The sequence below is a fragment of the Elgaria multicarinata genome, chromosome 7 (genome assembly GCF_023053635.1).
Source record: "Elgaria multicarinata webbii isolate HBS135686 ecotype San Diego chromosome 7, rElgMul1.1.pri, whole genome shotgun sequence".
NCBI classification, from domain to species: Eukaryota; Metazoa; Chordata; class Lepidosauria; order Squamata; family Anguidae; genus Elgaria; species Elgaria multicarinata.
The window spans coordinates 101,025,416-101,035,826 of NC_086177.1; positions in this window are offsets into that span (position 1 = coordinate 101,025,416).

Consider the following 10,411-nt stretch of genomic DNA (forward strand, 5'->3'; position numbering starts at 1 on the left):
TCCCTTTCATGATGTCGTCTGCCTCCTGCCCTTTCTAGCCTTCTTCGTGCCACAAAAAAAACACCCAGTAAGTCTGGCTTATTTTTAAAGATGGAAGTTGCCACCATCTTTTGTGAACCGCCCAGAGAACTTCGGCTGTGGGGCGGTATATAAATGTAATAAATAAATAAATAAATAAATCTCCTGCTGTATGCAGGAGAAGCAGTGGGATCAGAAAGGTCCACTGAATGGGCCACGTGCAAGTTGTTTACTTCCTCTTTCAAAAGAGGAAGTAAAGAGGGACAAACGAGTGGGTGGAGAAGAGACGGTAAGCAAACACAATTTTGCTCTGTATGACGCTCTTTACCTGTGGTATATGTACATCGGGTTTTTGCATCCTGTGATGGGTTATGGCCATATTTCAGTTTGATTTCTTTTCTTTGTTTCACTTTAGCCCACCATTCATCCAAGAAGCTCATCAAACATGGTTCTCCCTGCCTCCAGTTCTATCCTCACAACAACCCTGTGAGGTAGGTGACGTGGCGAGATAGCGACTGGCTCAAAGTCACCCTGTGAGCTTCATGGCTGAGTGGGAGTTTTGAACCTGGAATTCTCCAATCCTGGTCCAACACTAACCACAGCGACTCTCATACAGGTTTTGCAGTGGCGGTGGGGAGGGGCTTTACAATGCTTCAAAAATCTGCAAAACCTATTTGATCAAAAATCATTTTGTAATTTCAGGGAAACCAATTAGTGTGTACCTGACAGGTAATTATGGCTCTTAGGGAGAATTGCTAAGGATTTCTTCTGTTTTAATCTGATTTTGAATATGTTTTCCTATTGCTCTTATTATGTTGTAAGCCACCTTGAGCATTCTGTGAGTGGAAAGGTGAGCAAGAAATGCACCAGATAAATGCATAAATGGAAAGCGAGATTGAAACATATTGAGACAAAATAAGCACTACCTTCAACTCTCTAAAAAACCACCCTGATTTTCAAGGGGTGTTTTCTTGACACATGTCTGATAAGGCAAAAGAGACAGACCTCTTTCTTTTTTTAAGATCCTTCCTCCTTCTTGATCGTCTTTGTACAGGATGCTTTTTCCAGCTCAATAAAGAATAATGCGCAACGCAATAAAGAATAATGCACTGGTGGGAACCACAGCTGCGAAAGAAGCAACCCATCCTCTGTCCCTCCTGTTCCTCTACTGCTTTATTTCTCAGCGTGCACGGTTAGGCACGAAGGTCTCTTTGCCATTTGCATCTCAAACGCTTGCATTTTATGAGAGCTGCCGAAAAGCGGAAAACGCTGGGTGACAGGCTCCTCAATTGGAGTAAAGGAAGCCCTCCGTGGGCTTGTATATATCTTTTTTTAAAAAAAGGAAAAAAAGTGAAGCCATAATACACATAAAACTCTAATGTGCCTCCAAAATTACCTCATCTTTTATTTAGAGGTTATTCCGCCCTTGTCTTTCTTTATAGCTCTTTATATGACTGAAATGGGGAAGCCGGACAAAATGAGGCAATTTCTGTTACCAAGTAGAACAGGGATTTACAGTCAAAGTTAGGCGCGCGCACACACAAAAGAGAATGATTCTTCCCCGTTCACCATTTTAGTCAATGTAGTGAATTTCTTTCTATTCTGTTTAGTGGCGACAATGCTCTTTTACAGCAGGGGTGGATAAACTCGCCCTCAAGCCCTGTGCAGCCTTTGGCTTAATTTCAAAATCCCCTGGCAAGTGTGAAGGCATGGGATGCTGCAACCTTGATGAAGCTAAGCGGGTCTAGGCCTGGTCAGTGTCTGGAAGGGTGACTACCTGGGAACCCCATGTACATTTGATTTCTTGCAATGAACAGTGGGTTGGACTCGATGGCCTTCTAGGCCCCTTCCAACTCTACTACCGTATTTCTTCGATTGTAAGACGCCATCGATTGTAAGGCGCACACTAATTTCAGTACCACCAACAGAAAAAAACCTTAAGACACACCCGTGATTCTAAGACGCACCCCATTTTTAGAGATGTTTATATGGGGAAAAAAGTGTGTTTTAGGATTGAAGAAACAGGGTATTCTATGATCTGTCTGTCCACCAGCATTTCCCTGGGCAGGGAAGGAAGGGGGCATAAGAAAGAGAAAAAGTGTGTCAGCAAGAGAGAGAAAGAGAGAGGGCACATTTACAACAAGCAGGATACTGCACTATAAACGTGTTATATAAAAGGCAGGAGCCACACTACTGCTTTATAGCGGTATTGAAGTGCCCTGACAACTGTTGGGGCCCATTGACACATCTATACCAAGCAGGATATAACACTATGAAAGTGCTACATGGTCTGTGTCAATGGGCCCCAACAGTTGTCAGTGCACTTCAATACCGTTATAAAGCAGTAGTGTGGCTCCTGCCTTTTATACAACACTTCCATACCTCTTCCATAGTTCAATATTCTACTTGGTGTAGATTAGGCCAGAAAAAAGTCCTACAATTCCCAACATTCCCTAGACAGCATAGCTCTATTTTTCTGTCTAAACAAGCATGATATTGTGCCCTTAAATGCCTAAGGAGTATCCTAAGAGGACCTAAGGGAAGCTTATAACCTGTTATCTGCTCAACGTAAAACATGGCCAGATGCCAATGAGTTTTAATTTTAGCACAATGCCCCCAAAAATGCCAGGAAAAGGGGGGCTGTATATAAGGAGGAAAAGCTTGACGGTGTTTGTGGATCTGCGCCCCGTCCGTTAGACAATGCAGGCACAGGTTTGCAGCCGCCGCGGGCTTCCCTGCGAAGCTGCGTTTAGAAAAAGTCAGGGATTTACCCCAACGTTTTCAAAGGGAGCGACGTCAACATGACACTTCTGCCATATAAGGTTGCTCTGGAGCCAATTTGGGGTCAACCCAGGGCAGAGCCTGGTGGAAGGAAAAGGAAAGGAACCTCTCGTGCAAGCACTGAGTCATTACTGACTCTTGGAGGGACGCCACCTTTCGCTGACATTTTCTTGGCAGGCCTTATAGCGGGGTGGTTTGCCGTTGCCTTCCCCGGCCGTGATTACCTTTCCCCCAGCTAACTGGGTACTCATTTTACCGACCTCGGGAGGATGGAAGGCTGAGTCGACCTGAGCCGGCTGCCTGAAACCAGCTTCCGCTGGGATCGAACTCAGGCCATGGGGAGAGTTTCAGCTGCAGAAACTGCTGCTTTACCACTCTGCGTGACCATCAATTGATTGCCTTCCACCAGGAAGAGGGCAGGGGGCAGTTCCAGGACCCGGATGGCCACCCAGAAACCTTTATCCTTCCAGATGTTTTGCCCTAGAATTCTTATCAGCCCAAGCCAGCATAGCCTACAGTGACGAATGATGGGAGTTGTAGGCCACAACATCTGGAGGACCATAAGTTGCCCGCCCCTGCACCACTTTTCAAACTGTGGCTTGTTCTGCTTTAACACTGTTTTTTATTGACTCCAGCAAATCTCACACAGCATCTGGCCATTAGGTCACAGCAATGGAGGCTGGTGGCTTCGATTTCGGTAGGGATGTGAATCCATTCTGGGTTTGATTCAGAACCAGCCAAGGTGATGAACCCATTTTGGGGATAGGGTTCAGGACCTTAGATAGCTGCTTTAGAGTTCTGACTGGTTCTGGGGGAATCACAGGCCTCATCTACACCAAGCAGGATATTGCACTATGAAAGCGGTATATAAAAGGCAGGAGCCACACCAAGCAGGATATAGTGGTATGAAAGCAGTATATGGTCTGTGTCAATAGGCCCCAACAGTTGCCAGTGCACTTCAATACCGCTGTAAAGCAGTAGTGTGGCTCCTGCCTTTTATATACCACTTTCATGGTGCAATATCCTGCTTGGTGTAGATGAGGCCATAGTCCTACCAAAATCCAAGCCTCCACTGGTAAACAGAAATGTTTCCATTAATATTCTCAAGTACAATCTGCCATTTATCCTTGATTGCCCCCCTTGTGGTAACAGCCTAGGCAGAGTGTACTCCTCCTTCACCTCATGCTTGGGCACTGTCTGAGTGCTCCCCAGGACACGGGAAGCCTGCCTGAGAAAAAAGGTGGAAAACCCTACCTAAAAAATTATACCATGCACACCTCAAAGCTCAGAGACAAGTTGGCTCCTTTACAATTTCTCTGTGTGATAAAGTGGTTCCTTACGCATCACCCCTCCCCCCCAAAAAAGAGGGCACCAAGTTGCATAACATTTGCATATGCAAATTTTGTATATAGAGGAGCAAATTTTGAAATAACTATAATTTAAATCGAAACAATCAATACATGAATCTTTTCAAAAGTCTAAAATTGAAGTAATAAAATATTTTAAATACAAATACCTTTTGATAAAATTAGTTTTAATGCTCCCATTGAGGCCCCCAAATGATTTGAAAGCTGTTACATGGCTCATTTAATGAGACATTTTTCCTTTTCCGTTTTCCTTAATTTGGCTACCTTAACCGCAAAAAGGCCCACCCTCTGAGGCCTTAGCTAGACCAGGTTATATCCCGGCGCGAACCCTGGGATGGTCCCTGTGCGTCCAGATGATGCACAGGGGATCCCGGGATCAGGTAGGGATCATCCCTCTCTTGCCCCGGGATACAGCCCTACCCTTCGGTCCCGCTTTTTCCGCGGCCTTGGGCTGAGCCTGAGACTACGGAGCGTGTGGCCCATTTCTGCGGGTTTACCCGGCTCCGCACAATTCCTCCCGCGGAGCTGGGAACTGTGCCCTTCGGGGGTAGGGTGGGGGGAGTGGGGAAAGTAGTTAATTTTTTTAAAAACAACAACAACAACCTTACCTTTGCGCACGAGCGTTTGTGAGCTCCGTCTCCTTTAAAAAATAAAAAATGGCAGACGCAGTGCATCTCTTCCTGAGGTTATCGCGCCTTACGTGTAAACGGAGGAGGGATCTCGCGTTAATCCCAACGCGAGATCTTCCCTCCTTCATCCTGGACTTTCAGGTAGGCCTCAGTCACAAACTGGTTAAATCTTTCTCTCCCTCCTCCTCCTCCTTTTATTGGCCTCTGGCTGCCATTATTATTCTGCAAACCATCTCTCCTGGTTTTGGAACTGGACTTTTGGATTCCATTGTTCCACTGCGCCAGTTCCCTGCTAGTTGAAATAGAGACCTACCACACAAGGTTGTTTTGTGAGGGAGCACAGGAAGTCAATAGAATAGCATGCAGTCGAAATGCTAGCTGAGCTTGCGGTAGTAGCATGCAAGTTTCCAAGTTACACAGAGGTCTTCGTGAAACTGGCAGGGAGAATGTTCTGCGATGTGTCCCAAAATGCTTTCCGTTTTACGCCATGCTTCTTAACCTCTGTGAAAGAAAGATGGGCTTTAAAATACTGATATCTGCCAACTGGACACATTCATTTCTAATATCGGAGAGAGCAATAACCTGCTTATCTGCTCACCACAGATGACCAAGCGCCCTCATTCTTAACAACAAATTGAATTGTCACTGGGCCGAAAACATACTTTTATTATAGCACGCCGTAGCTACCTCTTACATTTAAATCCAAAATGGCAGGAAATGTCCACCAATCCAATTTTCCCCCAGTTCCCACTTGTTTTAGTCTACCGTAGGCCTAGCTGACAGGCAACAACAGACCTTGAAGGAGTTCCACTAAAGGGTGTGTGAAATGGTTTGGAACGTGTTCTCATTGCCCGTGCATTCGAAATCACCAAAATGATGCTAGAAATGAACATATAAAGAGCCGCTTGGTATATAAAGCTTTTTATGATGGAAAACCCAGAAATTGTCATTGAGATCGTGGTCAGGGCAGGGGAATGTTTTCACAGGTGCACCATGATTTCCTGGTCTCACCTTTTGGACCCAAGACTCAATCTTTGAGGTTCCTGCTCAGGGCAACAGGTTAGAGCACCAGGATCAACAGCTAGTCCGGCACACCTGCACACACTTCATGGCTTCTTCTAGTGCACAGGTATGCTAAACCAGACGGTGCCTGGCCTGCCAGTATGGTAGCTCCTGAACATGGAATACTTTACCAGATGCATCCTGGACATGTCATTGCTAACTTGCTGGACGGAGAAGCACTGCAAGCAGCCAAAAGCGCTAAAAAGCATCTCATTCCTCACTCAGAAGAGGTTTACAATTTCCTCCAACACCCCATTAAAAAGTGGGGTCTCCCCCCCCCTAATTACACACACCCCCACACTTTTCCTGGGTCTTCCTTTGTCTGGCTCAATGGCTTTACCACTGGGCAATACCATCCATGGCTTAGTGTGTTGTCTGAACAGGCCCATTGGGACCCAGGGGCTGTTATCCATTGCTCAGTGGAGGGGTACAAAAGTATATTGTGAGGATGAACTGCCCTCCACCAGGCCCACTGACCTCATCACCATGCCACGTCACCCACCCATTTTAGAGTTTCACTGTGCTGGGAGAGTAATAGAGTTCCGTGCCTCTCCCAGCATGGAGAAAGGGGCATGGCTGATGCCCGGAGAAGTTAAGAACTAGTGCTTGCATTTTGCTTCTTTTTTTTCCTCCTCCCTCCCAGTCCCTTTTCCTTTTGTGTCATGACTTTTAGATTGCAAACCTGAGGACAGGAGTCCTTTTTTTTTTTCTTCAGCTGAAGAGCTGGGTAAAAATGGTGTAAACAAATAAATCAAAGTAGTGCCATAGAAAGAAACTCAGCTGAGTCCCCTGCCAGCTGCATCCCTGCCTGATGGGAGGAAGGGGTGGCAGGGCAATCCCCCTAGTTACCTTCCATCTCAGATCAGAGGTAACAGTGGGAATTCCTCCAGAGGGTGGTGGTTGGCCCTCAAAAAAATTCTGCAGACTGGCTTGGAAAATTGGGCGGGCAGGCAGGCAGGGGGGTGCTACATAGGGTGACCATCTGGAAAGGAAGGCAGGGCTCTTGCAGCTTTAACTGTTGTGATGAGAGAATTTCACCAAGTGCAGCATGCATACAAATCACACCTGCTGAAATTCCCTTTCTGTGCCACTGTTAAAGATACAGGAGCCTGGTCCTCCTTTCCCTATGGTCACCCTAGTTGCACCTCTGTCTTAGTACTGTCCTCCATGAATTCATTTGATTCTCTTCTCAAAAACAATTTAAACAAGTGTCTGCCCCCCTGCCCAAGAACTAAACAGGGGAAGCTAGGGTGACCCTATGAAAAGGAGGACAGGGCTCCTGTGTCTTTAACAGTTGTATTGAAAATGGAATTTCAGCAGGTGTCATTTGTATATATGGGGAATCTGGTGAAATTCCCTCTTCATCACAACAGTTAAAGCTGCAGGAGCCCTGCCCTCTTTTAAATCTGGTCACTCTAGTATAGCTCCTCTAGCTTTAACTGTTGTGATGAAGAGTGAATTTCACCAGGTTCTTTCTCTATACAAATGACACCTGCTAAAATTCCCTTTTCTACGCAACTGTTAAAGATACAGGAGCCCTGTCCTCCTTTTCATAGGGTCACCCTAGGGGAAGCCCCCTCCCTTTGGTACGGAGCTACGGCGTCCTCTGATTAAGTCCTGCATATCAGGCTTCTGCACAGGGCCGGTACTTCCATAGAGGCCACTAAGGCGGCCGCCTAGAGTGCCAAGGTAAGGGAGGGGGTGCCTGTGGCGTTACACCCCACAAGTCAATTCCCAAAGGTATGTCTGCAGTTTGTAAGTCTGTGGTTTGTGGAATGTTGGTCTGAGTGGGCGGAGTTAGAATGTCTTGGGAGGGGGGAGGAGTGATATATAAGGGAATGACTGAGGGGATTGTGAGTTCTGTTCTGTTCTGTTCTGTTCAGGGAGACTTGTTAGGGACTCTTAGAGTCTGTAGTGCTCTCTGTATTCATGGTACTTAAGTTTTGGGAAATTTGAGAGTCAGTGTAGTGAGTGGTGTCTTTAGAGTGTAGTGTGCACGTAGTGGAAGTATATAAATCAATACTGAGAATAAAGAAAGTTCAAGAGTGATTGTGTGAGAGAAAGGAAAGCGCAAATGTGAGAGTGACAGGATTGTATGGAAGGTTTCAAAAAGGTTTTTAAATGTTGTTATTTGAAACAAAGCTTATGAACTTTTAAAAATAAATTTTGATTGTTTGTTTTAAAACTACCACAAAAATCCCACATGTCTGTTTGGCATTTATCATCTTAAGTTTACACATTCAGCACCCACTCTGACAATCATTCACCTAAGCAGATATAACTCACAGCGCATTATTATACATATTAAAATCCATTCTCCATTTTAAACCTCTTTCTCCACATAGTTTGGAGGAAGGTGGGCTTTATCCCTTGCCTCAGGCGTACCAAGTGGTGGTGCTTGGCTTGAGCAGGGAGTAGCCTCGGCCGGGTCTGGTGTTCAGAGCCTGTGTCGCCCCATAAGAAGTGGTGGCAGACGTGAGGTCTGGTGTTCAGAGCCTGTGTCGTGGCAGGGCCGAACGCCACACCCGGAAGCCACTCTCCCACAGCGGCTGTGAGAGGGCATCTTCTGGGCGTGCCTTTCCAAAGCTGCCCACCCACCCCAGCATCCTGGCTTCGCTTCGGCTGGGCACCCACTCAGCTGAAGCGAAGCCACACCCGCCCGCCCTCCAGCATCCTGGCATCACTTCGGCTGGGTGGGCGCCAAGCTGAAGCGAAGCCAAGACGCTGGGGCAGGCAGGCGGCTTCAGAATGGCGCGCCCGGAAGACAGTCTCCCAGAGCAGCTTCCGGCCGGGCGTGCCGTTCTGAAGCCGCCGCCCCCCTCGGCCAGGCCCCCCCACCCCAGCGTCCTGGCTTCGCTTCGGTTGGGCAGGCGAGGTGGCGCCCCGCACCCAGGTACACTGGGGTGGCTGGGTGGGTGAAAGCAGCTCACCTGCCTAGGGCGCAAAATAGTCTGGCCCTGGCCCTGCTCCTGCACATGTCATAAGAGCAGATACAGGGGGAGGGGAAGAACAAAAGCAGAACAGTGGCAATTTTATGGGCATGGTTGCCAACTCTTTTTAGCCACTCCTGGGTCTGCAAGCATCACACTTCCTTTCACCCAGTGAAAAGCTACAGCGGTTCGCCGATTCCTCTGGATCAAGCTACTGTTTTGTCTGGGCACTTGACTGCTCCACTCAAGGACGCATGGAGAACAGACAGACAGCAGCTAAGAATAACATACCGGCAAACAAAAGCCCATTGCAGGGGGGAATGCATATTAAAAGGTACTCTGTGACTCAAAACAGGCAGGCCAAAACATATTTTACTCTGCTGTTGGAAGCAATAAAAGCGAGGTCCAGCAGTCATAAGAATCCCGCTCCACTTATCAGGAAATCAGAACAAATCGGATGAGTCACGCACTTTCCCCTGAGTCCAGCCCCACCCACCCTCTCCGCCTTTGCTTTCTTGGCCACTAGAGGGCGCAATTACTTTAGTTTAGCCGGCGGGCAGGCAGGCAAGGAGCGCAGTTTACCGCCAGGAAGGCCTGCGAACCCGGCTTGACAGTACTTGTGCAAACACGAGCCGCTTGAGTGTGCAACAAGCGGGCGCCTCCGCCTTTTAAGGGCGTGCCCGTCGTCCAAGCCAGCCTGCAGCTTCTCTGTTGCATTCTTTACTTGCAGAGGAGTTGGTTAATGCCAATTAACCTTGTAGAGAGTTTTCGGCTTAATCCGTTTTGCTAAACGGAAAAATCGCACATTTACATTCGCACCTATCCCGACCCCTTTTGTTATGCGGGATTCTTGCCAGCCGAATGGGGCTTTTGACCGTGTGTTGATGTCATCTCGTTTACCATTTTAAAAGAAGTTGATAACTAACTCGGGTCAGCTGGAAAAAAGGAGGGGGTTTGTGCGCGGAGCAGTGGGGTGGGTTATAATAGAATGAAACGCATTGCAAATTGACAGTTATGGGGAGTAATTGAGTATTTGATACAGAGCGAAGAAGGTGGGTGAAGAAAAGGAATGAGGCAAGAGGTCATCGGCGAGTCTTTTGATTTATTTTTCTTTGAACAATGGGGTGTTTACACTTAAGCCGATTTAATCGAAGAGTAGCTGCTTTGTACCCTTCGCTTGACGTCCCAAATCTAATCTGCGCGGTGCCTCGCCCCCACCCCCTTCAATAGCATGAAGCCCAACCCTTCCAAAGCAGAACATTTACATTTAAATCGGTTGCAATGGGTCTAAACCGGTTTAATCGGGCCAATTTAAAAACCAGGCGCCTCACTGGATTTCGGATTAACCCAGTCTATGAGCCAATTAAAGTAGAATCCCCCCCCCGTCCTGTTACCAATTTGTCTCTCCCGCACTATTTCATGGGATTCACCGCACCTTCCCGCGCGCGTTTACTCGGAAGTCAGTGCCACAATGTCCAATGGGACTTACTCCCGTGTAACTGTGTAGCCCAAACCGGTTTAAATGCAACTCGCTTCTTTGAAAAGGGATTGGTGGCAGATCAGTCAATCGGATTGGCTGAGCGAGGTCCCGTTTTCTGTGAAAACCGTCTCTTTTGAGTTTTAC